Here is a 26,062-nt window from a genome sequence, read left to right on the forward strand (position 1 = left end):
CTAGCGCGATCAGCTGTTAACCGAGAGGTCTGAGGTTCCAGCCCTCCCGGGAGTGGTGTGTTGCTTTTTTTTGGGCTGATAGCTTAGAAGATATGTTCTGATGGTGGTGAGAGTGGAGCACGACTGTCTCCGTGGCGCAATTTGCTATCGCGATCGGCTGTTAACCGAAAGGTTGGAGGTACGAGCCCACATGGTGGTGGTGCGGCACTTTTTTTTTCTTTGGCTGATAGCTCTGAAGAAATGTTCTGACGGTGGTAAGAGTGGAGCACAACTGTCTCCGTGGCGCAATTGGCTAGCGCGGTCGGCTGTTAACCGACAGGTTGGAGGTTCGAGCCCTCCCGGGAGTGGTGTGTTGCTTTTTTTGGGCTGATAGCTTAGAAGATATGTTCTGATGGTGGTGAGAGTAGAGCACGACTGTCTCCGTGGCGCAATTTGCTATCGCGATCGGCTGTTAACCGAAAAGTTGGAGGTACGAGCCCACATGGTGGTGGTGCGGCACTTTTTTTTTCTTTGGGCTGATAGCTCTGAAGAAATGTTCTGACGGTGGTGTGAGTGGAGCACGACTGTCTCCGTGGCGCAATTGGCTAGCGCGATCGGCTGTTAACCGAAAGGTTGGAGGTTCGAGCCCTCCCGGGAGTGGTGTGTTGCTTTTTTTATTTTGGGCTTAGAGCTTTGAAAATATGTTCTGATGGTGGTGAGTGTGGAGCAGGACTGTCTCCGTGGCGCAATTGGTTAGCGCGATCGGCTGTTAACCGAAAGGTTGGAGGTATGAGCCTACCCGGTGGAGGTGCGGCGCTTTTTTTTTCTTTGGGCTGATAGCTTTGAAGATATGTTCTGATGGTGATGAGAGTGGAGCACGACTGTCTCCTTGCACAATTGGCTGGCGCGATCGGCTGTTAACCGAGAGGTTGGAGGTTGGAGCCCACCCGGTGGTGGTGCGGCGATTTTTTTTCTTTTGGCTGATAGCTCTGAAGAAATGTTCTGACGGTGGTGAGAGTGGAGCACGATTGTCTCCATGGCGCAATTGGCTATGCGATCGGCTGTTAACTGAAAGGTTGGAGGTTCGAGTCCTCCCGGGAGTGGTGTATTGCTTTTTTTTCTTTGGGCTGATAGCTTTGAAAATATGTTCTGATGGTGGTGAGAGTGGGGCACGACTGTCTCCGTGGCGCAATTGGCTAGCGCGATCGGCTGTTAACCGAAAGTTTGGAGGTACGAGCCCACCCGGTGGTGGTGTGGCGCTTTTTTTTCTTTGGGCTGATAGCTCTGAAGAAATGTTCTGACGGTGGTGAGAGTGGAGCACGACTGTCTTCGTGGCGCAATTGGCTATGCGATCGGCTGTTAACTGAAAGGCTGGAGGTTGGAACCCTCCCGGGAGTGGTGTGTTGCTTTTTTTTCTTTGGGCTGATAGCTTTGAAGATATGTTCTCATGGTGGTGAGAGTGGAGCAGGACTGTCTCCGTGGCGCAATTGGCTAGCGCGATTGGTGTTAACCGAGAGGTTGGAGGTACGAGCCCACCCGGTGGTGGTGCGGCGCTTTTTTTTGGGCTGATAGCTTTGAAGAAATGTTCTGATGGTGGTGAGAGTGGAGCACGACTGTCTCCGTGGCGCAATTGGCTAGCGCGGTCGGCTGTTAACCGAGAGGTCTGAGGTTCCAGCCCTCCCGGGAGTGGTGTGTTGCTTTTTTTGGGCTGATAGCTTAGAAGATATGTTCTGATGGTGGTGAGAGTGGAGCACGACTGTCTCCGTGGCGCAATTTGCTATCGCGATCGGCTGTTAACCGAAAGGTTGGAGGTACGAGCCCACATGGTGGTGGTGCGGCACTTTTTTTTTCTTTGGGCTGATAGCTCTGAAGAAATGTTCTGACGGTGGTGAGAGTGGAGCACGACTGTCTCCGTGGCGCAATTGGCTATGCGAAAGGCTGTTAACAGGAAGGTTGGAGGTTCGAGCCCTCCCGGGAGTGGTGTGTTGCTTTTTTTTCTTTGGGCTGATAGCTTTGAAGATATGTTCTCATGGTGGTGAGAGGGGAGCAGGACTGTCTCCGTGGCGCAACTGGCTAGCGCGAATGGCTGTTACAGAGAGGTTGGAGGTTCGAGCCCTCCCGGGAGTGGTGGGTTGCTTTTTTTTGGGCTGATAGCTTAGAAGATATGTTCTGATGGTGGTGAGAGTGGAGCACGACTGTCTCCGTGGCGCAATTAGCTATCGCGATCGGCTGTTAACCGAAAGGTTGGAGGTACGAGCCCACATGGTGGTGGTGCGGCACTTTTTTTTTCTTTGGGCTGATAGCTCTGAAGAAATGTTCTGAAGGTGGTGAGAGTGGAGCACGACTGTCTCCGTGGCGCAATTGGCTATGCGAAAGGCTGTTAACAGGAAGGTTGGAGGTTCGAGCCCTCCCGGGAGTGGTGTGTTGCTTTTTTTTCTTTGGGCTGATAGCTTTGAAGATATGTTCTCAATGTGGTGAGAGTGGAGCAGGACTGTCTCCGTGGCGCAATTGGCTAGCGCGATTGGCTGTTACCGAGAGGTTGGAGGTACGAGCCCACCCGGTGGTGGTGCGGCGCTTTTTTTTCTTTGGGCTGATAGCTTTGAAGAAATGTTCTGATGGTGGTGAGAGTGGAGCACGACTGTCTCCGTGGCGCAATTGGCTAGCGCGGTCGGCTGTTAACCGACAGGTTGGAGGTTCGAGCCCTCCCGGGAGTGGTGTGTTGCTTTTTTTATTTTGGGCTGATAGCTTTGAAAATATGTTTTGATGGTGGTGAGTGCGAAGCAGGACTGTCTCCGTGACGCAATTGGCTAGCGCGATCGGCTGTTAACCGAAAGGTTGGAGGTACGAGCCCACCCGGTGGACGTGCGGCGCTTTTTTTTCTTTGGCCTGATAGCTTTGAAGATATGTCCTGACGGTGGTGAGAGTGGAGCACGACTGTCTCCATGGCGCAAGTGGCTATGCGATCGGCTGTTAACTGAAAGGTTGGAGGTTCCAGCCCTCCCGGGAGTGGTGTGTTGCTTTTTTTGGGCAAATAGCTTAGAAGATATGTTCTGATGGTGTTGAGAGTGGAGCACGACTGTCTCCGTGGCGCAATTTGCTATCGCGATCGGCTGTTAACCGAAAGGTTGGAGGTACGAGCCCACGCGGTGGTGGTGCGGCACTTTTTTTTCTTTGGGCTGATAGCTCTGAAGAAATGTACTGACGGTGGTGAGAGTGGAGCACGACTGTCTCCGTGGCGCAATTGGCTAGGCGAAAGGCTGTTAACCGGAAGGTTGGAGGTTCGAGCCCACCCGGTGGTGATGCGGCGATTTTTTCCCTTTGGGCTGATAGCTCCGAAAAAATGTTCTGACGGTGGTGAGAGTGGAGCACGACTGTCTCCATGGCGCAAGTGGCTATGCGATCGGCTGTTAACAGAAAGGTTGGAGGTTCCAGCCCTCCCGGGAGTGGTGTGTTGCTTTTTTTGGGCTGATAGCTAAGAAGATATGTTCTGATGGTGGTGAGAGTGGAGCACGACTGTCTCCGTGGCGCAATTTGCTATCGCGATCGGCTGTTAACCGAAAGGTTGGAGGTGCGAGCCCACACGTTGGTGGTGCGGCACTTTTTTTTCTTTGGGCTGATAGCTCTGAAGAAATGTTCTGACGGTGGTGAGAGTGGAGCACGACTGTCTCCGTGGCGCAATTGGCTATGCGAAAGGCTGTTAACCGGAAGGTTGGAGGTTCGAGCCCTCCCGGGAGTGGTGTGTTGTTTTTTTTTTCTTTGGGCTGATAGCATTGAAGATATGTTCTGATGGTGGTGAGAGTGGAGCAGGACTGTCTCCGTGGCGCAATTGGCTAGCGCGATTGGCTGTTAACCGAAAGGTTGGAAGTACGAGTCCACCCGGTGGTGGTGCGGCGCTTTTTTTTCTTTGGGCTGATCGCTTTGAAGATATGTTCTGATGGTGGTGAGAGTGGAGCACGACTGTCTCCGTGGCGCAATAGGCTAGCGCGATCGGCTCTTAACCGAAAGGTTGGAGGTACGAGCCCTCCAAAGAGTGGTGTGTTGCTTTTTATTCTTTGGGCTGATAGCTTTGAAGATATGTTCTGATGGTGGTGAGTGTGGAGCAGGACTGTCTCCGTGGCGCAATTGGCTAGCGCGATCGGCTGTTAACCGAAAGGTTAGAGGTACGAGCCCACACGGTGGTGGTGCGGCGCTTTTTTTCTTTGGCCTGATAGCTTTGAAGATATGTTCTGATGGTGGTGAGAGTGGAGCACGACTGTCTCCGTGGCGCAATTGGCTAGCGCGATCGGCTGTTAACCGAGAGGTTGGAGGTTCCAGCCCTCCCGGGAGTTGTGTGTTGCTTTTTTTTGGGCTGATAGCTTAGAAGATATGTTGTGATGGTGGTGAGAGTGGAGCACGACTGTCTCCGTGGCGCAATTTGCTATCGCGATCGGCTGTTAACCGAAAGGTTGGAGGTACGAGCCCACACGGTGGTGGTGCGGCACTTTTTTTTTCTTTGGGCTGATAGCTCTGAAGAAATGTTCTGACGGTGGTGAGAGTGGAGCACGACTGTCTCCGTGGCGCAATTGGCTATGCGAAAGGCTGTTAACCGAAAGGTTGGAGGTTCGAGCCCTCCCGGGAGTGGTGTGTTGCTTTTGTTTCTTTGGGCTGATAGCTTTGAAGGTATTTTCTCATGGTGGTGAGAGTGGAGCAGGACTGTCTCCGTGGCGCAATTGACTAGCGCGATTGGCTGTTAACCGAGAGGTTCGAGGTACGAGCCCACCCGGTGGTGGTGCGGCGCTTTTTTTTGGGCTGATAGCTTTGAAGAAATGTTCTGATGGTGGTGAGAGTGGAGCACGACTGTCTCCGTGGCGCAATTGGCTAGCGCGGTCGGCTGTTAACCGACAGGTTGCAGGTTCGAGCCCTCCCGGGAGTGGTGTGTTGCTTTTTTTATTTTGGGCTGATAGCTTTGAAAATATGCTTTGATGGTGGTGAGTGTGAAGCAGGACTGTCTCCGTGACGCAATTGGCTAGCGCGATCAGCTGTTAACCGAAAGGTTGGAGGTACGAGCCCACCCGGTGGAGGTGCGACGCTTTTTTTTCTTTGGCCTGATAGCTTTGAAGATATGTCCTGACGGTGGTGAGAGTGGAGCACGACTGTCTCCATGGCGCAAGTGGCTATGCGATCGGCTGTTAACTGAAAGGTTGGAGGTTCCAGCCCTCCCGGGAGTGGTGTGTTGCTTTTTTTTGGGCTGATAGCTTAGAAGATATGTTCTGATGGTGGTGAGAGTGGAGCACGACTGTCTGCGTGGCGCAATTTGCTATCGCAATCGGCTGTTAACCGAAAGGTTGGCGGTACGAGCCCACACGGTGTTGGTGCAGCACTTTTTTTCTTTGGGCTGATAGCTTTGAAGATATGTTTTGATGGTGGTGAGAGTGGAGCACGACTGTCTCCGGGGCGCAATAGACTAGCGCGATCGGCTGTTAACCGAAAGGTTGGAGGTACGAGCCCTCCCGGGAGTGGTGTGTTGCTTTTTATTCTTTGGGCTGATAGCTTTGAAGATATGTTCTGATGGTGGTGAGAGTGGAGCACGACTGTCTCCGTGGCGCAATTGGCTAGCGCGATCGGCTGTTAACCGAAAGGTTGGAGGTTCGAGCCCTCCCGGGAGTGGTGTGTTGCTTTTTTCATTTTGGGCTGATAGCTTTGAAAACATATTCTGATGGTGGTGAGTGTGGAGCAGGACTGTCTCCGTGGCGCAATTGGCTAGCGCGATCGGCTGTTAACGAGGTACGAGCCCACCCGGTGGTGGTGCGGCGATTTTTTTCCTTTTGGCTGATAGCTCTGAAGAAATGTTCTGACGGTGGTGAGAGTGGAGCACGATTGTCTGCATGGCGCAATTGGCTATGCGATCGGCTGTTAACTGAAAGGTTGGAGGTTACAGTCCCCCGGGAGTGGTGTATTGCTTTTTATTCTTTGGGCTGATAGCTTTGAAGATATGTTCTGATGGTGGTGAGAGTGGAGCACGACTGTCTCCGTGGCGCAATTGGCTAGCGCGATCAGCTGTTAACCGAAAGTTTGGAGGTACGAGCCCACCCGGTGGTGGTGTGTCGCTTTTTTTGGGCTGATAGCTTAGAAGATATGTTCTGATGGTGGTGAGAGTGGAGCACGACTGTCTCCGTGGAGCAATTTGCTATCGCGATCGGCTGTTAACCGAAAGGTTGGAGGTACGAGCCCACATGGTGGTGGTGCGGCACTTTTTTTTTCTTTGGGCTGATAGCTCTGAAGAAATGTTCTGACGGTGGTGAGAGTGGAGCACGACTGTCTCCGTGGCGCAATTGGCTATGCGAAAGGCTGTTAAAAGGAAGGTTGGAGGTTCGAGCCCTCCCGGGAGTGGTGTGTTGCTTTTTTTTCTTTTGGCTGATAGCTTTGAAGATATGTTCTCATGGTGGTGAGAGTGGAGCAGGACTGTCTCCGTGGCGCAATTGGCTAGCGCGATTGGCTGTTACCGAGAGGTTGGAGGTACGAGCCCACCCGGTGGTGGTGCGGCGCTTTTTTTTCTTTGGGCTGATAGCTTTGAAGAAATGTTCTGATGGTGGTGAGAGTGGAGCACGACTGTCTCCGTGGCGCAATTGGCTAGCGCGGTCGGCTGATAACCGACAGGTTGGAGGTTCGAGCCCTCCCGGGAGTGGTGTGTTGCTTTTTTTGGGCTGATAGCTTAGAAGTTATGTTCTGATGGTGGTGAGAGTGGAGCACGACTGTCTCCGTGGCGCAATTGGCTATGCGAAAGGCTGTTAACCGAAAGGTTGGAGGTTCGAGCCCTCCCGGGAGTGGTGTGTTGCTTTTTTTTCTTTGGGCTGATAGCTTTGAAGGTATTTTCTCATGGTGGTGAGAGTGGAGCAGGACTGTCTCCGTGGCGCAATTGACTAGCGCGATTGGCTGTTAACCGAGAGGTTCGAGGTACGAGCCCACCCGGTGGTGGTGCGGCGCTTTTTTTTGGGCTGATAGCTTTGAAGAAATGTTCTGATGGTGGTGAGAGTGGAGCACGACTGTCTCCGTGGCGCAATTGGCTAGCGCGGTCGGCTGTTAACCGACAGGTTGCAGGTTCGAGCCCTCCCGGGAGTGGTGTGTTGCTTTTTTTATTTTGGGCTGATAGCTTTGAAAATATGCTTTGATGGTGGTGAGTGTGAAGCAGGACTGTCTTCGTGACGCAATTGGCTAGCGCGATCGGCTGTTAACCGAAAGGTTGGAGGTACGAGCCCACCCGGTGGAGGTGCGACGCTTTTATTTCTTCGGCCTGATAGCTTTGAAGATATGTCCTGACGGTGGTGAGAGTGGAGCACGACTGTCTCCATGGCGCAAGTGGCTATGCGATCGGCTGTTAACTGAAAGGTTGGAGGTTCCAGCCCTCCCGGGAGTGGCGTGTTGCTTTTGTTTGGGCTGATAGCTTAGAAGATATGTTCTGATGGTGGTGAGAGTGGAGCACGACTGTCTGCGTGGCGCAATTTGCTATCGCAATCGGCTGTTAACCGAAAGGTTGGCGGTACGAGCCCACACGGTGTTGGTGCGGCACTTTTTTTCTTTGGGCTGATAGCTTTGAAGATATGTTTTGATGTTGGTGAGAGTGGAGCACGACTGTCTCCGGGGCGCAATAGACTAGCGCGATCGGCTGTTAACCGAAAGGTTGGAGGTACGAGCCCTCCCGGGAGTGGTGTGTTGCTTTTTATTCTTTGGGCTGATAGCTTTGAAGATATGTTCTGATGGTGGTGAGAGTGGAGCATGACTGTCTCCGTGGCGCAATTGGCTAGCGCGATCGGCTGTTAACCGAAAGGTTGGAGGTTCGAGCCCTCCCGGGAGTGGTGTGTTGCTTTTTTCATTTTGGGCTGATAGCTTTGAAAACATATTCTGATGGTGGTGAGTGTGGAGCAGGACTGTCTCCGTGGCGCAATTGGCTAGCGCGATCGGCTGTTAACGAGGTACGAGCCCACCCGGTGGTGGTGCGGCGATTTTTTTCCTTTTGGCTGATAGCTCTGAAGAAATGTTCTGACGGTGGTGAGAGTGGAGCACGATTGTCTGCATGGCGCAATTGGCTATGCGATCGGCTGTTAACTGAAAGGTTGGAGGTTACAGTCCTCCCGGGAGTGGTGTATTGCTTTTTTTTCTTTGGGCTGATAGCTTTGAAGATATGTTCTGATGGTGGTGAGAGTGGAGCACGACTGTCTCCGTGGCGCAATTGGCTAGCGCGATCAGCTGTTAACCGAAATTTTGGAGGTACGAGCCCACCCGGTGGTGGTGTGTCGCTTTTTTTGGGCTGATAGCTTAGAAGATATGTTCTGATGGTGGTGAGAGTGGAGCACGACTGTCTCCGTGGCGCAATTTGCTATCGCGATCGGCTGTTAACCGAAAGGTTGGAGGTACGAGCCCACATGGTGGTGGTGCGGCACTTTTTTTTTCTTTGGGCTGATAGCTCTGAAGAAATGTTCTGACGGTGGTGAGAGTGGAGCACGACTGTCTCCGTGGCGCAATTGGCTATGCGAAAGGCTGTTAAAAGGAAGGTTGGAGGTTCGAGCCCTCCCGGGAGTGGTGTGTTGCTTTTTTTTCTTTTGGCTGATAGCTTTGAAGATATGTTCTCATGGTGGTGAGAGTGGAGCAGGACTGTCTCCGTGGCGCAATTGGCTAGCGCGATTGGCTGTTACCGAGAGGTTGGAGGTACGAGCCCACCCGGTGGTGGTGCGGCGCTTTTTTTTCTTTGGGCTGATAGCTTTGAAGAAATGTTCTGATGGTGGTGAGAGTGGAGCACGACTGTCTCCGTGGCGCAATTGGCTAGCGCGGTCGGCTGTTAACCGACAGGTTGGAGGTTCGAGCCCTCCCGGGAGTGGTGTGTTGCTTTTGTTTCTTTGGGCTGATAGCTTTGAAGGTATTTTCTCATGGTGGTGAGAGTGGAGCAGGACTGTCTCCGTGGCGCAATTGACTAGCGCGATTGGCTGTTAACCGAGAGGTTCGAGGTACGAGCCCACCCGGTGGTGGTGCGGCGCTTTTTTTTGGGCTGATAGCTTTGAAGAAATGTTCTGATGGTGGTGAGAGTGGAGCACGACTGTCTCCGTGGCGCAATTGGCTAGCGCGGTCGGCTGTTAACCGACAGGTTGCAGGTTCGAGCCCTCCCGGGAGTGGTGTGTTGCTTTTTTTATTTTGGGCTGATAGCTTTGAAAATATGCTTTGATGGTGGTGAGTGTGAAGCAGGACTGTCTCCGTGACGCAATTGGCTAGCGCGATCGGCTGTTAACCGAAAGGTTGGAGGTACGAGCCCACCCGGTGGAGGTGCGACGCTTTTTTTTCTTTGGCCTGATAGCTTTGAAGATATGTCCTGACGGTGGTGAGAGTGGAGCACGACTGTCTCCATGGCGCAAGTGGCTATGCGATCGGCTGTTAACTGAAAGGTTGGAGGTTCCAGCCCTCCCGGGAGTGGTGTGTTGCTTTTTTTTGGGCTGATAGCTTAGAAGATATGTTCTGATGGTGGTGAGAGTGGAGCACGACTGTCTGCGTGGCGCAATTTGCTATCGCAATCGGCTGTTAACCGAAAGGTTGGCGGTACGAGCCCACACGGTGTTGGTGCAGCACTTTTTTTCTTTGGGCTGATAGCTTTGAAGATATGTTTTGATGGTGGTGAGAGTGGAGCACGACTGTCTCCGGGGCGCAATAGACTAGCGCGATCGGCTGTTAACCGAAAGGTTGGAGGTACGAGCCCTCCCGGGAGTGGTGTGTTGCTTTTTATTCTTTGGGCTGATAGCTTTGAAGATATGTTCTGATGGTGGTGAGAGTGGAGCACGACTGTCTCCGTGGCGCAATTGGCTAGCGCGATCGGCTGTTAACCGAAAGGTTGGAGGTTCGAGCCCTCCCGGGAGTGGTGTGTTGCTTTTTTCATTTTGGGCTGATAGCTTTGAAAACATATTGTGATGGTGGTGAGTGTGGAGCAGGACTGTCTCCGTGGCGCAATTGGCTAGCGCGATCGGCTGTTAACGAGGTACGAGCCCACCCGGTGGTGGTGCGGCGATTTTTTTCCTTTTGGCTGATAGCTCTGAAGAAATGTTCTGACGGTGGTGAGAGTGGAGCACGATTGTCTGCATGGCGCAATTGGCTATGCGATCGGCTGTTAACTGAAAGGTTGGAGGTTACAGTCCCCCGGGAGTGGTGTATTGCTTTTTATTCTTTGGGCTGATAGCTTTGAAGATATGTTCTGATGGTGGTGAGAGTGGAGCACGACTGTCTCCGTGGCGCAATTGGCTAGCGCGATCAGCTGTTAACCGAAAGTTTGGAGGTACGAGCCCACCCGGTGGTGGTGTGTCGCTTTTTTTGGGCTGATAGCTTAGAAGATATGTTCTGATGGTGGTGAGAGTGGAGCACGACTGTCTCCGTGGAGCAATTTGCTATCGCGATCGGCTGTTAACCGAAAGGTTGGAGGTACGAGCCCACATGGTGGTGGTGCGGCACTTTTTTTTTCTTTGGGCTGATAGCTCTGAAGAAATGTTCTGACGGTGGTGAGAGTGGAGCACGACTGTCTCCGTGGCGCAATTGGCTATGCGAAAGGCTGTTAAAAGGAAGGTTGGAGGTTCGAGCCCTCCCGGGAGTGGTGTGTTGCTTTTTTTTCTTTTGGCTGATAGCTTTGAAGATATGTTCTCATGGTGGTGAGAGTGGAGCAGGACTGTCTCCGTGGCGCAATTGGCTAGCGCGATTGGCTGTTACCGAGAGGTTGGAGGTACGAGCCCACCCGGTGGTGGTGCGGCGCTTTTTTTTCTTTGGGCTGATAGCTTTGAAGAAATGTTCTGATGGTGGTGAGAGTGGAGCACGACTGTCTCCGTGGCGCAATTGGCTAGCGCGGTCGGCTGTTAACCGACAGGTTGGAGGTTCGAGCCCTCCCGGGAGTGGTGTGTTGCTTTTTTTGGGCTGATAGCTTAGAAGTTATGTTCTGATGGTGGTGAGAGTGGAGCACGACTGTCTCCGTGGCGCAATTGGCTATGCGAAAGGCTGTTAACCGAAAGGTTGGAGGTTCGAGCCCTCCCGGGAGTGGTGTGTTGCTTTTTTTTCTTTGGGCTGATAGCTTTGAAGGTATTTTCTCATGGTGGTGAGAGTGGAGCAGGACTGTCTCCGTGGCGCAATTGACTAGCGCGATTGGCTGTTAACCGAGAGGTTCGAGGTACGAGCCCACCCGGTGGTGGTGCGGCGCTTTTTTTTGGGCTGATAGCTTTGAAGAAATGTTCTGATGGTGGTGAGAGTGGAGCACGACTGTCTCCGTGGCGCAATTGGCTAGCGCGGTCGGCTGTTAACCGACAGGTTGCAGGTTCGAGCCCTCCCGGGAGTGGTGTGTTGCTTTTTTTATTTTGGGCTGATAGCTTTGAAAATATGCTTTGATGGTGGTGAGTGTGAAGCAGGACTGTCTTCGTGACGCAATTGGCTAGCGCGATCGGCTGTTAACCGAAAGGTTGGAGGTACGAGCCCACCCGGTGGAGGTGCGACGCTTTTATTTCTTCGGCCTGATAGCTTTGAAGATATGTCCTGACGGTGGTGAGAGTGGAGCACGACTGTCTCCATGGCGCAAGTGGCTATGCGATCGGCTGTTAACTGAAAGGTTGGAGGTTCCAGCCCTCCCGGGAGTGGCGTGTTGCTTTTGTTTGGGCTGATAGCTTAGAAGATATGTTCTGATGGTGGTGAGAGTGGAGCACGACTGTCTGCGTGGCGCAATTTGCTATCGCAATCGGCTGTTAACCGAAAGGTTGGCGGTACGAGCCCACACGGTGTTGGTGCGGCACTTTTTTTCTTTGGGCTGATAGCTTTGAAGATATGTTTTGATGTTGGTGAGAGTGGAGCACGACTGTCTCCGGGGCGCAATAGACTAGCGCGATCGGCTGTTAACCGAAAGGTTGGAGGTACGAGCCCTCCCGGGAGTGGTGTGTTGCTTTTTATTCTTTGGGCTGATAGCTTTGAAGATATGTTCTGATGGTGGTGAGAGTGGAGCATGACTGTCTCCGTGGCGCAATTGGCTAGCGCGATCGGCTGTTAACCGAAAGGTTGGAGGTTCGAGCCCTCCCGGGAGTGGTGTGTTGCTTTTTTCATTTTGGGCTGATAGCTTTGAAAACATATTCTGATGGTGGTGAGTGTGGAGCAGGACTGTCTCCGTGGCGCAATTGGCTAGCGCGATCGGCTGTTAACGAGGTACGAGCCCACCCGGTGGTGGTGCGGCGATTTTTTTCCTTTTGGCTGATAGCTCTGAAGAAATGTTCTGACGGTGGTGAGAGTGGAGCACGATTGTCTGCATGGCGCAATTGGCTATGCGATCGGCTGTTAACTGAAAGGTTGGAGGTTACAGTCCTCCCGGGAGTGGTGTATTGCTTTTTTTTCTTTGGGCTGATAGCTTTGAAGATATGTTCTGATGGTGGTGAGAGTGGAGCACGACTGTCTCCGTGGCGCAATTGGCTAGCGCGATCAGCTGTTAACCGAAAGTTTGGAGGTACGAGCCCACCCGGTGGTGGTGTGTCGCTTTTTTTGGGCTGATAGCTTAGAAGATATGTTCTGATGGTGGTGAGAGTGGAGCACGACTGTCTCCGTGGCGCAATTTGCTATCGCGATCGGCTGTTAACCGAAAGGTTGGAGGTACGAGCCCACATGGTGGTGGTGCGGCACTTTTTTTTTCTTTGGGCTGATAGCTCTGAAGAAATGTTCTGACGGTGGTGAGAGTGGAGCACGACTGTCTCCGTGGCGCAATTGGCTATGCGAAAGGCTGTTAAAAGGAAGGTTGGAGGTTCGAGCCCTCCCGGGAGTGGTGTGTTGCTTTTTTTTCTTTTGGCTGATAGCTTTGAAGATATGTTCTCATGGTGGTGAGAGTGGAGCAGGACTGTCTCCGTGGCGCAATTGGCTAGCGCGATTGGCTGTTACCGAGAGGTTGGAGGTACGAGCCCACCCGGTGGTGGTGCGGCGCTTTTTTTTCTTTGGGCTGATAGCTTTGAAGAAATGTTCTGATGGTGGTGAGAGTGGAGCACGACTGTCTCCGTGGCGCAATTGGCTAGCGCGGTCGGCTGTTAACCGACAGGTTGGAGGTTCGAGCCCTCCCGGGAGTGGTGTGTTGCTTTTTTTTGGGCTGATAGCTTAGAAGTTATGTTCTGATGGTGGTGAGAGTGGAGCACGACTGTCTCCGTGGCGCAATTGGCTAGCGCCATCGGCTGTTAACCGAAAGGTTGGAGGTTCGAGCCCTCCCGGGAGTGGTGTGTTGCTTTTTTTATTTTGGGCTGATAGCTTTGAAAATATGTTCTGATGGTGGTGAGTGTGGAGCAGGACTGTCTTCGTGGCGCAATTGGCTAGCGCGATGGGCTGTTAACCGAAAGGTTGGAGGTACGAGCCTACCCGGTGGAGGTGCGGCGCTTTTTTTTCTTTGGGCTGATAGCTTTGAAGATATGTTCTGAATGTGGTGAGAGTGGAGCACGACTGTCTCCTTGGCGCAATTGGCTAGCGCGATCGGCTGTTAACCGAGAGGTTGGAGGTTGGAGCCCACCCGGTGGTGGTGCGGCGATTTTTTTCCTTTTGGCTGATAGCTCTGAAGAAATGTTCTGACGGTGAAGAGAGTGGAGCACGATTGTCTCCATGGCGCAATTGGCTATGCGATCGGCTGTTAACTGAAAGGCTGGATGTTCCAGTCCTCCCGGGAGTGGTGTATTGCTTTTTTTCTTTGGGCTGATAGCTTTGAAGATATGTTCTGATGGTGGTGAGAGTGGAGCACGACTGTCTCCGCGGCGCAATTGGCTAGCGCGATCGGCTGTTAACCGAAAGTTTGGAGGTACGAGCCCACCTGGTGGTGGTGTGGCGCTTTTTTTTCTTTGGGCTGATAGCTCTGAAGAAATGTTCTGACGGTGGTGAGAGTGGAGCACGACTGTCTTCGTGGCGCAATTGGCTATGCGATCGGCTGTTAACTGAAAGGTTGGAGGTTGGAGCCCTCTCGGGAGTGGTGTGTTGCTTTTTTTTCTTTGGGCTGATAGCTTTGAAGATATGTTATCACGGTGGTGAGACTGGAGCAGGACTGTCTCCGTGGCGCAATTGGCTAGCGCGATCGGCTGTTAACCGAGAGGTTGGAGGTACGAGCCCACCCGGTGGTGGTGCGGCGCTTTTTTTTCTTTGGGCTGATAACTTTGAAGAAATGTTCTGATGGTGGTGAGAGTGGAGCACGACTGTCTCCGTGGCGCAATTGGCTATCGCGATCGGCTGTTAACCGAAAGGTTGGAGGTACGAGCCCACATGGTGGTGGTGCGGCACTTTTTTTTCTTTGGGCTGATAGCTCTGAAGAAATGTTCTGACGGTGGTGTGAGTGGAGCACGACTGTCTCCGTGGCGCAATTGGCTAGCGCCATCGGCTGTTAACCGAAAGGTTGGAGGTTCGAGCCCTCCCGGGAGTGGTGTGTTGCTTTTTTTATTTTGGGCTGATAGCTTTGAAGATATGTTATCACGGTGGTGAGACTGGAGCAGGACTGTCTCCGTGGCCCAATTGGCTCGCGCGATTGGCTGTTAACCAAGAGGTTGGAGGTACAAACCACCCGGTGGTGGTGCGGCACTTTTTTTTCTTTGGGCTGATAGCTTTGAAGAAATGTTCTGATGGTGGTGAGAGTGGAGCACGACTGTCTCCGTGGCGCAATTGGCTAGCGCGGTCGGCTGTTAACCGACAGGTTGGAGGTTCGAGCCCTCCCGGGAGTGGTGTGTTGCTTTTTTTATTTTGGGCTGATAGCTTTGAAAATATGCTTTGATGGTGGTGAGTGTGAAGCAGGACTGTCTCCGTGACGCAATTGGCTAGCGCGATCGGCTGTTAACCGAAAGGTTGGAGGTACGAGCCCACCCGGTGGAGGTGCGACGCTTTTTTTTCTTTGGCCTGATAGCTTTGAAGATATGTCCTGACGGTGGTGAGAGTGGAGCACGACTGTCTCCATGGCGCAAGTGGCTATGCGATCGGCTGTTAACTGAAAGGCTGGATGTTCCAGTCCTCCCGGGAGTGGTGTATTGCTTTTTTTCTTTGGGCTGATAGCTTTGAAGATATGTTCTGATGGTGGTGAGAGTGGAGCACGACTGTCTCCGCGGCGCAATTGGCTAGCGCGATCGGCTGTTAACCGAAAGTTTGGAGGTACGAGCCCACCTGGTGGTGGTGTGGCGCTTTTTTTTCTTTGGGCTGATAGCTCTGAAGAAATGTTCTGACGGTGGTGAGAGTGGAGCACGACTGTCTTCGTGGCGCAATTGGCTATGCGATCGGCTGTTAACTGAAAGGTTGGAGGTTGGAGCCCTCTCGGGAGTGGTGTGTTGCTTTTTTTTCTTTGGGCTGATAGCTTTGAAGATATGTTATCACGGTGGTGAGACTGGAGCAGGACTGTCTCCGTGGCGCAATTGGCTAGCGCGATCGGCTGTTAACCGAGAGGTTGGAGGTACGAGCCCACCCGGTGGTGGTGCGGCGCTTTTTTTTCTTTGGGCTGATAGCTTTGAAGAAATGTTCTGATGGTGGTGAGAGTGGAGCACGACTGTCTCCGTGGCGCAATTGGCTATCGCGATCGGCTGTTAACCGAAAGGTTGGAGGTACGAGCCCACATGGTGGTGGTGCGGCACTTTTTTTTCTTTGGGCTGATAGCTCTGAAGAAATGTTCTGACGGTGGTGTGAGTGGAGCACGACTGTCTCCGTGGCGCAATTGGCTAGCGCCATCGGCTGTTAACCGAAAGGTTAGAGGTTCGAGCCCTCCCGGGAGTGGTGTGTTGCTTTTTTTATTTTGGGCTGATAGCTTTGAAAATATGTTCTGATGGTGGTGAGTGTGGAGCAGGACTGTCTCCGTGGCGCAATTGGCTAGCGCGATGGGCTGTTAACCGAAAGGTTGGAGGTACGAGCCTACCCGGTGGAGGTGCGGCGCTTTTTTTTCTTTGGGCTGATAGCTTTGAAGATATGTTCTGAATGTGGTGAGAGTGGAGCACGACTGTCTCCTTGGCGCAATTGGCTAGCGCGATCGGCTGTTAACCGAGAGGTTGGAGGTTGGAGCCCACCCGGTGGTGGTGGGGCGATTTTTTTCCTTTTGGCTGATAGCTCTGAAGAAATGTTCTGACGGTGATGAGAGTGGAGCACGATTGTCTCCATGGCGCAATTGGCTGTGCGATCGGCTGTTAACTGAAAGGCTGGAGGTTCCAGTCCTCCCGGGAGTGGTGTATTGCTTTTTTTCTTTGGGCTGATAGCTTTGAAGATATGTTCTGATGGTGGTCAGAGTGGAGCACGACTGTCTCCGCGGCGCAATTGGCTAGCGCGATCGGCTGTTAACCGAAAGTTTGGAGGTACGAGCCCACCTGGTGGTGGTGTGGCGCTTCTTTTTCTTTGGGCTGATAGCTCTGAAGAAATGTTCTGACGGTGGTGAGAGTGGAGCACGACTGTCTTCGTGGCGCAATTGGCTATGCGATCGGCTGTTAACTGAAAGGTTGGAGGTTGGAGCCCTCTCGGGAGTGGTGTGTTGCTTTTTTTTCTTTGGGCTGATAGCTTTGAAGATATGTTATCACGGTGGTGAGACTGGAGCAGGACTGTCTCCGTGGCGCAATTGGCTCGCGCGATTGGCTGTTAACCAAGAGGTTGGAGGTACAAACCACCCGGTGGTGGTGCGGCACTTTTTTTTCTTTGGGCTGATAGCTTTGAAGAAATGTTCTGATGGTGGTGAGAGTGGAGCACGACTGTCTCCGTGGCGCAATTGGCTAGCGCGGTCGGCTGTTAACCGACAGGTTGGAGGTTCGAGCCCTCCCGGGAGTGGTGTGTTGCTTTTTTTATTTTGGGCTGATAGCTTTGAAAATATGCTTTGATGGTGGTGAGTGTGAAGCAGGACTGTCTCCGTGACGCAATTGGCTAGCGCGATCGGCTGTTAACCGAAAGGTTGGAGGTACGAGCCCACCCGGTGGAGGTGCGACGCTTTTTTTTCTTTGGCCTGATAGCTTTGAAGATATGTCCTGACGGTGGTGAGAGTGGAGCACGACTGTCTCCATGGCGCAAGTGGCTATGCGATCGGCTGTTAACTGAAAGGTTGGAGGTACGAGCCCACACGGTGGTGGTGCGGCGCTTTTTTTCTTTGGCCTGATAGCTTTGAAGATATGTCCTGATGGTGGTGAGAGTGGAGCACGACTGTCTCCGTGGCGCAACTGGCTAGCGCGATCGGCTGTTAACCGAGAGGTTGGAGGTTCCAGCCCTCCCGGGAGTTGTGTGTTGCTTTTTTTTGGGCTGATAGCTTAGAAGATATGTTGTGATGGTGGTGAGAGTGGAGCACGACTGTCTCCGTGGCGCAATTTGCTATCGCAATCGGCTGTTAACCGAAAGGTTGGCGGTACGAGCCCACACGGTGTTGGTGCGGCACTTTTTTTCTTTGGGCTGATAGCTTTGAAGATATGTTTTGATGGTGGTGAGAGTGGAGCACGACTGTCTCCGGGGCGCAATAGACTAGCGCGATTGGCTGTTAACCGAAAGGTTGGAGGTACGAGCCCTCCCGGGAGTGGTGTGTTGCTTTTTATTCTTTGGGCTGATAGCTTTGAAGATATGTTCTGATGGTGGTGAGAGTGGAGCACGACGGTCTCCGTGGTGCAATTGGCTAGCGCGATCGGCTGTTAACCGAAAGGTTGGAGGTTCGAGCCCTCCCGGGAGTGGTGTGTTGCTTTTTTCATTTTGGGCTGATAGCTTTGAAAACATATTCTGATGGTGGTGAGTGTGGAGCAGGACTGTCTCCGTGGCGCAATTGGCTAGCGCGATCGGCTGTTAACGAGGTACGAGCCTACCCGGTGGAGGTGCGGCGCTTTTTTTTCTTTGGGCTGATAGCTTTTAAGATATGTTCTGATGGTGGTGAGAGTGGAGCACGACTGTCTCCTTGGCGCAATTGGCTCGCGCGATCGGCTGTTAACCGAGAGGTTGGAGGTTGGAGCCCACCCGGTGGTGGTGCGGCGATTTTTTTCCTTTTGGCTGATAGCTCTGAAGAAATGTTCTGACGGTGGTGAGAGTGGAGCACGATTGTCTGCATGGCGCAATTGGCTATGCGATCGGCTGTTAACTGAAAGGTTGGAGGTTACAGTCCTCCCGGGAGTGGTGTATTGCTTTTTTTTCTTTGGGCTGATAGCTTTGAAGATATGTTCTGATGGTGGTGAGAGTGGAGCACGACTGTCTCCGTGGCGCAATTTGCTATCGCGATCGGCTGTTAACCGAAAGGTTGGAGGTACGAGCCCACATGGTGGTGGTGCGGCACTTTTTTTTTCTTTTGGCTGATAGCTCTGAAGAAATGTTCTGACGGTGGTGAGAGTGGAGCACGACTGTCTCCTTGGCGCAATTGGCTATGCGAAAGGCTGTTAAAAGGAAGGTTGGAGGTTCGAGCCCTCCCGGGATTGGTGTGTTGCTTTTTTTTCTTTTGGCTGATAGCTTTGAAGATATGTTCTCATGGTGGTGAGAGTGGAGCAGGACTGTCTCCGTGGCGCAATTGGCTAGCGCGATTGGCTGTTACCGAGAGGTTGGAGGTACGAGCCCACCCGGTGGTGGTGCGGCGCTTTTTTTTCTTTGGGCTGATAGCTTTGAAGAAATGTTCTGATGGTGGTGAGAGTGGAGCACGACTGTCTCCGTGGCGCAATTGGCTAGCGCGGTCGGCTGTTAACCGACAGGTTGGAGGTTCGAGCCCTCCCGGGAGTGGTGTGTTGCTTTTTTGGGCTGATAGCTTAGATGTTATGTTCTGATGGTGGTGAGAGTGGAGCACGACTGTCTCCGTGGCGCAATTTGCTATCGCGATCGGCTGTTAACCGAAAGGTTGGAGGTACGAGCCCACATGGTGGTGGTGCGGCACTTTTTTTTTCTTTGGGCTGATAGCACTGAAGAAATGTTCTGACGGTGGTGTGAGTGGAGCACGACTGTCTCCGTGGCGCAATTGGCTAGCGCCATCGGCTGTTAACCGAAAGGTTGGAGGTTCGAGCCCTCCCGGGAGTGGTGTGTTGCTTTTTTTATTTTGGGCTTAGAGCTTTGAAAATATGTTCTGATGGTGGTGAGTGTGGAGCTGGACTGTCTCCGTGGCGCAATTGGCTAGCGCGATCGGCTGTTAACCGAAAGGTTGGAGGTACGAGCCTACCCGGTGGAGGTGCGGCGCGTTTTTTTCTTTGGGCTGATAGCTTTGAAGATATGTTCTGATGGTGGTGAGAGTGGAGCACGACTGTCTCCTTGCGCAATTGGCTAGCGCGATCGTCTGTTAACCGAGAGGTTGGAGGTTGGAGCCCACCCGGTGGTGGTGCGGCGATTTTTTTCCTTTTGGCTGATAGTTCTGAAGAAATGTTCTGACGGTGGTGAGAGTGGAGCACGATTGTCTCCATGGCGCAATTGGCTATGCGATCGGCTGTTAACTGAAAGGTTGGAGGTTCGAGTCCTCCCGGGAGTGGTGTATTGCTTTTTTTTCTTTGGGCTGATAGCTTTGAAAATATGTTCTGATGGTGGGGAGAGTGGAGCACGACTGTCTCCGTGGCGCAATTGGCTAGCGCGATCGGCTGTTAACTGAAAGTTTGGAGGTACGAGCCCACCCGGTGGTGGTGTGGCGCTTTTTTTTCTTTGGGCTGATAGCTCTGAAGAAATGTTCTGACGGTGGTGAGAGTGGAGCACGACTGTCTTCGTGGCGCAATTGGCTATGCGATCGGCTGTTAACTGAAAGGCTGGAGGTTGGAGCCCTCCCGGGAGTGGTGTGTTGCTTTTTTTTTCTTTGGGCTGATAGCTTTGAAGATATGTTCTCATGGTGGTGAGAGTGGAGCAGGACTGTCTCCGTGGCGCAATTGGCTAGCGCGATTGGTGTTAACTGAGAGGTTGGAGGTACGAGCCCACCCGGTGGAGGTGCGGCGCTTTTTTTTCTTTGGCCTGATAGCTTTGAAAATATGTCCTGATGGTGGTGAGAGTGGAGCACGATTGTCTCCGTGGCGCAATTGGCTAGTGCGATCGGCTGTTAACCGAGAGGTCTGAGGTTCCAGCCCTCCCGGGAGTGCTGTGTTGCTTTTTTTGGGCTGATAGCTTAGAAGATATGTTCTGTTGGTGGTGAGAGTGGAGCATGACTGTCTCCGTGGCGCAATTTGCTATCGCGATCGGCTGTTAACCGAAATGTTGGAGGTACGAGCCCACATGGTGGTGGTGCGGCACTTTTTTTTCTTTGGGCTGATAGCTCTGAAGAAATGTTCTTACGGTGGTGAGAGTGGAGCACGCCTGTCTCCGTGGCGCAATTGGCTATGCGAAAAGCTGTTAACAGGAAGGTTGGAGGTTCGAGCCCTCCCGGGAGTGGTGTGTTGCTTTTTTTTCTTTGGGCTGATAGCTTTGAAGATATGTTCTCATGGTGGTGAGAGTGGAGCAGGACTGTCTCCGTGGCGCAATTGGCTAGCGCGATTGGCTGTTACCGAGAGGTTGGAGGTACGAGCCCACCCGGTGTTGGTGCGGCGCTTTTTTTTCTTTGGGCTGATAGCTTTGAAGAAATGTTCTGATGGTGGTGAGAGTGGAGCACGACTGTCTCCGTGGCGCAATTGGCTAGCGCGGTCGGCTGTTAACCGACAGGTTGGAGGTTCGAGCCCTCCCGGGTGTGGTGTGTTGCTTTTTTTGGGCTGATAGCTTAGAAGATATGTTCTGATGGTGGTGAGAGGGGAGCACGACTGTCTCCGTGGCGCAATTTGCTATCGCGATCGGCTGTTAACCGAAAGGTTGGAGGTACGAGCCCACATGGTGGTGGTGCGGCACTTTTTTTTTTCTTTGGGCTGATAGCTCTGAAGAAATGTTCTGACGGTGGTGAGAGTGGAGCACGACTGTCGCCGTGGCGCAATTGGCTATGCGAAAGGCTGTTAACACGAAGGTTGGAGGTTCGAGCCCTCCCGGGAGTGGTGTGTTGCTTTTTTTTCTTTGGGCTGATAGCTTTGAAGATATGTTTTCATGGTGGTGAGAGTGGAGCAGGACTGTCTCCGTGGCGCAATTGGCTAGCGCGATTGGCTGTTACCGAGAGGTAGGAGGTACGAGCCCACCCGGTGGTGGTGCGGCGCTTTTTTTTCTTTGGGCTGATAGCTTTGAAGAAATGTTCTGATGGTGGTGAGAGTGGAGCACGACTGTCTCCGTGGCGCAATTGGCTAGCGCGGTCGGCTGTTAACCGACAGGTTGGAGGTTCGAGCCCTCCCGGGAGGGGTGTGTTGCTTTTTTTATTTTGGACTGATAGCTTTGAAAATATGTTTTGATGGTGGTGAGTGTGAAGCAGGACTGTCTCCGTGACGCAATTGGCTAGCGCGATCGGCTGTTAACCGAAAGGTTGGAGGTACGAGTCCACCCGGTGGACGTGCGGCGCTTTTTTTTCTTTGGCCTGATAGCTTTGAAGATATGTCCTGAAGGTGGTGAGAGTGGAGCACGACTGTCTCCATGGCGCAAGTGGCTATGCGATCGGCTGTTAACTGAAAGGTTGGAGGTTCCAGCTCTCCCGGGAGTGGTGTGTTGCTTTTTTGGGGCTGATAGCTTAGAAGATATGTTCTGATAGTGGTGAGAGTGGAGCACGACTGTCTCCGTGGCGCAATTCGCTATCGCGATCGGCTGTTAACCGAAAGGTTGGAGGTACGAGCCCACACGGTGGTGGTGCGGCACTTTTTTTTTCTTAGGGCTGATAGCTCTGAAGAAATGTTCTGACGGTGGTGAGAGTGGAGCCCGACTGTCTCCGTGGCGCAATTGGCTATGCGAAAGGCTGTTAACCGGAAGGTTGGAGGTTCGAGCCCTCCCGGGAGTGGTGTGTTGCTTTTTTTTGGGCTGATAGCTTTGAAGATATGTTCTGATGGTGGTGAGAGTGGAGCAGGACTGTCTCCGTGACAAATTGGCTAGCGCGATCGGCTGTTAACCGAAAGGTTGGAGGTACGAGCCCACCCGGTGGAGGTGCGGCGCTTTTTTTCTTTGGGCTGATAGCTTGGAAGATATGTCCTGATGGTGGTGAGAGTGGAGAACGACTGTCTCCGTGGCGCAATTGGCTAGCGCGATCGGCTGTTAACCGAGAGGTTGGAGGTACGAGCCCACCCGTTGGTGGTGCGGCGCTTTTTTTTCTTTGGGCTGATAGCTTTGAAGAAATGTTCTGATGGTGGTGAGAGTGGAGCACGACTGTCTCCGTGGTGCAATTGGCTAGCGCGGTCGGCTGTTAACCAAAAGGTTGGAGGTTCGAGCCTTCCCGGGAGTGGTGTGTAGCTTTTTTTTATTTTGGGCTGATAGCTTTGAAAATATGTTTTGATGGTGGTGAGTGTGGAGCAGGACTGTCTCCGTGACGCATTTGGCTAGCGCGATCGGCTGTTAACCGAAAGGTTGGAGGTACGAGCCCACCCGGTGGAGGTGCGGCGCTTTTTTTTCTTTGGACTGATAGCTTTGAAGATATGTCCTGATGGTGGTGAGAGTGGAGCACGACTGTCTCCTTGCGCAATTGGCTAGCGCGATCGTCTGTTAACCGAGAGGTTGGAGGTTGGAGCCCACCTGGTGGTGGTGCGGCGATTTTTTTCCTTTTGGCTGATAGCTCTGAAGAAATGTTCTGACGGTGGTGAGAGTGGAGCACGATTGTCTCCATGGCGCAATTGGCTATGCGATCGGCTGTTAACTGAAAGGTTGGAGGTTCGAGTCCTCCCGGGAGTGGTGTATTGCTTTTTTTTCTTTGGGCTGATAGCTTTGAAAATATGTTCTGATGGTGGGGAGAGTTGAGCACGACTGTCTCCGTGGCGCAATTGGCTAGCGCGATCGGCTGTTAACTGAAAGTTTGGAGGTACGAGCCCACCCGGTGGTGGTGTGGCGCTTTTTTTTCTTTGGGCTGATAGCTCTGAAGAAATGTTCTGACGGTGGTGAGAGTGGAGCACGACTGTCTTCGTGGCGCAATTGGCTATGCGATCGGCTGTTAACTGAAAGGCTGGAGGTTGGAGCCCTCCCGGGAGTGGTGTGTTGCTTTTTTTTTCTTTGGGCTGATAGCTTTGAAGATATGTTCTCATGGTGGTGAGAGTGGAGCAGGACTGTCTCCGTGGCGCAATTGGCTAGCGCGATTGGTGTTAACCGAGAGGTTGGAGGTACGAGCCCACCCGGTGGAGGTGCGGCGCTTTTTTTTCTTTGGCCTGATAGCTTTGAAAATATGTCCTGATGGTGGTGAGAGTGGAGCACGATTGTCTCCGTGGCGCAATTGGCTAGTGCGATCGGCTGTTAACCGAGAGGTCTGAGGTTCCAGCCCTCCCGGGAGTGCTGTGTTGCTTTTTTTGGGCTGATAGCTTAGAAGATATGTTCTGATGGTGGTGAGAGTGGAGCATGACTGTCTCCGTGGCGCAATTTGCTATCGCGATCGGCTGTTAACCGAAATGTTGGAGGTACGAGCCCACATGGTGGTGGTGCGGCACTTTTTTTTCTTTGGGCTGATAGCTCTGAAGAAATGTTCTTACGGTGGTGAGAGTGGAGCACGCCTGTCTCCGTGGCGCAATTGGCTATGCGAAAAGCTGTTAACAGGAAGGTTGGAGGTTCGAGCCCTCCCGGGAGTGGTGTGTTGCTTTTTTTTCTTTGGGCTGATAGATTTGAAGATATGTTCTCATGGTGGTGAGAGTGGAGCAGGACTGTCTCCGTGGCGCAATTGGCTAGCGCGATTGGCTGTTACCGAGAGGTTGGAGGTACGAGCCCACCCGGTGTTGGTGCGGCGCTTTTTTTTCTTTGGGCTGATAGCTTTGAAGAAATGTTCTGATGGTGGTGAGAGTGGAGTACGACTGTCTCCGTGGCGCAATTGGCTAGCGCGGTCGGCTGTTAACCGACAGGTTGGAGGTTCGAGCCCTCCCGGGTGTGGTGTGTTGCTTTTTTTTGGGCTGATAGCTTAGAAGATATGTTCTGATGGTGGTGAGAGGGGAGCACGACTGTCTCCGTGGCGCAATTTGCTATCGCGATCGGCTGTTAACCGAAAGGTTGGAGGTACGAGCCCACATGGTGGTGGTGCGGCACTTTTTTTTTCTTTGGGCTGATAGCTCTGAAGAAATGTTCTGACGGTGGTGAGAGTGGAGCACGACTGTCGCCGTGGCGCAATTGGCTATGCGAAAGGCTGTTAACAGGAAGGTTGGAGGTTCGAGCCCTCCCGGGAGTGGTGTGTTGCTTTTTTTTCTTTGGGCTGATAGCTTTGAAGATATGTTTTCATGGTGGTGAGAGTGGAGCAGGACTGTCTCCGTGGCGCAATTGGCTAGCGCGATTGGCTGTTACCGAGAGGTAGGAGGTACGAGCCCACCCGGTGGTGGTGCGGCGCTTTTTTTTCTTTGGGCTGATAGCTTTGAAGAAATGTTCTGATGGTGGTGAGAGTGGAGCACGACTGTCTCCGTGGCGCAATTGGCTAGCGCGGTCGGCTGTTAACCGACAGGTTGGAGGTTCGAGCCCTCCCGGGAGTGGTGTGTTGCTTTTTTTTATTTTGGGCTGATAGCTTTGAAAATATGTTTTGATGGTGGTGAGTGTGAAGCAGGACTGTCTCCGTGACGCAATTGGCTAGCGCGATCGGCTGTTAACCGAAAGGTTGGAGGTACGAGTCCACCCGGTGGACGTGCGGCGCTTTTTTTTCTTTGGCCTGATAGCTTTGAAGATATGTCCTGAAGGTGGTGAGAGTGGAGCACGACTGTCTCCATGGCGCAAGTGGCTATGCGATCGGCTGTTAACTGAAAGGTTGGAGGTTCCAGCCCTCCCGGGAGTGGTGTGTTGCTTTTTTTGGGCTGATAGCTTAGAAGATATGTTCTGATAGTGGTGAGAGTGGAGCACGACTGTCTCCGTGGCGCAATTCGCTATCGCAATCGGCTGTTAACCGAAAGGTTGGAGGTACGAGCCCACACGGTGGTGGTGCGGCACTTTTTTTTTCTTAGGGCTGATAGCTCTGAAGAAATGTTCTGACGGTGGTGAGAGTGGAGCACGACTGTCTCCGTGGCGCAATTGGCTATGCGAAAGGCTGTTAACCGGAAGGTTGGAGGTTCGAGCCCTCCCGGGAGTGGTGTGTTGCTTTTTTTTGGGCTGATAGCTTTGAAGATATGTTCTGATGGTGGTGAGAGTGGAGCAGGACTGTCTCCGTGACAAATTGGCTAGCGCAATCGGCTGTTAACCGAAAGGTTGGAGGTACGAGCCCACCCGGTGGAGGTGCGGCGCTTTTTTTCTTTGGGCTGATAGCTTGGAAGATATGTCCTGATGGTGGTGAGAGTGGAGAACGACTGTCTCCGTGGCGCAATTGGCTAGCGCGATCGGCTGTTAACCGAGAGGTTGGAGGTACGAGCCTTCCCGGGAGTGGTGTGTAGCTTTTTTTTATTTTGGGCTGATAGCTTTGAAAATATGTTTTGATGGTGGTGAGTGTGGAGCAGGACTGTCTCCGTGACGCATTTGGCTAGCGCGATCGGCTGTTAACCGAAAGGTTGGAGGTACGAGCCCACCCGGTGGAGGTGCGGCGCTTTTTTTTCTTTGGACTGATAGCTTTGAAGATATGTCCTGATGGTGGTGAGAGTGGAGCACGACTGTCTTCGTGGCGTAATTGGCTAGCGAGATCGGCTGTTAACCGAGAGGTTGGAGGTTCGAGCCCACCCGGTGGTGATGCGGCGATTTTTTACCTTTGGGCTGATAGCTCTGAAAAAATGTTCTGACGGTGGTGAGAGTGGAGCACGACTGTCTCCGTGGCGCAATTGGCTATGCGAAAGGCTGTTAACCGGAAGGTTGGAGGTACGAGTCCACCCGGTGGTGGTGCGGCGCTTTTTTTTCTTTGGGCTGATCGCTTTGAAGATATGTTCTGATGGTGGTGAGAGTGGAGCACGACTGTCTTCGTGGCGCAATAGGCTAGCGCGATCGGCTCTTAACCGAAAGGTTGGAGGTACGAGCCCTCCAAGGAGTGGTGTGTTGCTTTTTATTCTTTGGGCTGATAGCTTTGAAGATATGTTCTGATGGTGGTGAGAGTGGAGCATGACTGTCTCCGTGGCGCAATCGGCTAGCGCGATCGGCTCTTAACTGAAAGGTTAGAGGTACGAGCCCACCCGGTGGTGGTGCGGCGCTTTTTTTTGGGCTCATAGCTCTGAAGAAATGTTCTGACAAAGGTGTGAGTGGAGCACGA

At 52.6% G+C, this 26,062-nt stretch overlaps 11 non-coding genes across 11 annotated transcripts; all 11 read left to right on the top strand.

Annotated features, from left to right (window-relative positions):
- Positions 1–270: 270 nt before the first annotated feature.
- TRNAN-GUU (transfer RNA asparagine (anticodon GUU)) lies at positions 271–347 on the top strand. Its single transcript has one exon. It is a non-coding gene; the product is annotated as a tRNA-Asn (tRNA).
- Positions 348–2,616: 2,269 nt separating this feature from the next.
- TRNAN-GUU (transfer RNA asparagine (anticodon GUU)) lies at positions 2,617–2,693 on the top strand. Its single transcript has one exon. It is a non-coding gene; the product is annotated as a tRNA-Asn (tRNA).
- Positions 2,694–6,566: 3,873 nt separating this feature from the next.
- Positions 6,567–6,643, top strand: TRNAI-GAU (transfer RNA isoleucine (anticodon GAU)). Its single transcript has one exon. It is a non-coding gene; the product is annotated as a tRNA-Ile (tRNA).
- A 2,110-nt stretch (positions 6,644–8,753) lies between these two features.
- Positions 8,754–8,830, top strand: TRNAN-GUU (transfer RNA asparagine (anticodon GUU)). The gene has a single exon. It is a non-coding gene; the product is annotated as a tRNA-Asn (tRNA).
- A 1,967-nt stretch (positions 8,831–10,797) lies between these two features.
- TRNAN-GUU (transfer RNA asparagine (anticodon GUU)) lies at positions 10,798–10,874 on the top strand. Its single transcript has one exon. It is a non-coding gene; the product is annotated as a tRNA-Asn (tRNA).
- A 2,110-nt stretch (positions 10,875–12,984) lies between these two features.
- Positions 12,985–13,061, top strand: TRNAN-GUU (transfer RNA asparagine (anticodon GUU)). Its single transcript has one exon. It is a non-coding gene; the product is annotated as a tRNA-Asn (tRNA).
- A 1,543-nt stretch (positions 13,062–14,604) lies between these two features.
- TRNAN-GUU (transfer RNA asparagine (anticodon GUU)) lies at positions 14,605–14,681 on the top strand. Its single transcript has one exon. It is a non-coding gene; the product is annotated as a tRNA-Asn (tRNA).
- A 1,988-nt stretch (positions 14,682–16,669) lies between these two features.
- On the top strand, positions 16,670–16,746 carry TRNAN-GUU (transfer RNA asparagine (anticodon GUU)). The gene has a single exon. It is a non-coding gene; the product is annotated as a tRNA-Asn (tRNA).
- A 1,828-nt stretch (positions 16,747–18,574) lies between these two features.
- Positions 18,575–18,651, top strand: TRNAN-GUU (transfer RNA asparagine (anticodon GUU)). The gene has a single exon. It is a non-coding gene; the product is annotated as a tRNA-Asn (tRNA).
- A 1,827-nt stretch (positions 18,652–20,478) lies between these two features.
- On the top strand, positions 20,479–20,560 carry TRNAN-GUU (transfer RNA asparagine (anticodon GUU)). The gene has a single exon. It is a non-coding gene; the product is annotated as a tRNA-Asn (tRNA).
- Positions 20,561–24,300: 3,740 nt separating this feature from the next.
- On the top strand, positions 24,301–24,377 carry TRNAN-GUU (transfer RNA asparagine (anticodon GUU)). Its single transcript has one exon. It is a non-coding gene; the product is annotated as a tRNA-Asn (tRNA).
- Positions 24,378–26,062: the final 1,685 nt, after the last annotated feature.

The sequence above is a fragment of the Rhipicephalus microplus genome, unplaced genomic scaffold, assembly GCF_043290135.1.
Source record: "Rhipicephalus microplus isolate Deutch F79 unplaced genomic scaffold, USDA_Rmic scaffold_13, whole genome shotgun sequence".
Taxonomy (NCBI): domain Eukaryota; kingdom Metazoa; phylum Arthropoda; class Arachnida; order Ixodida; family Ixodidae; genus Rhipicephalus; species Rhipicephalus microplus.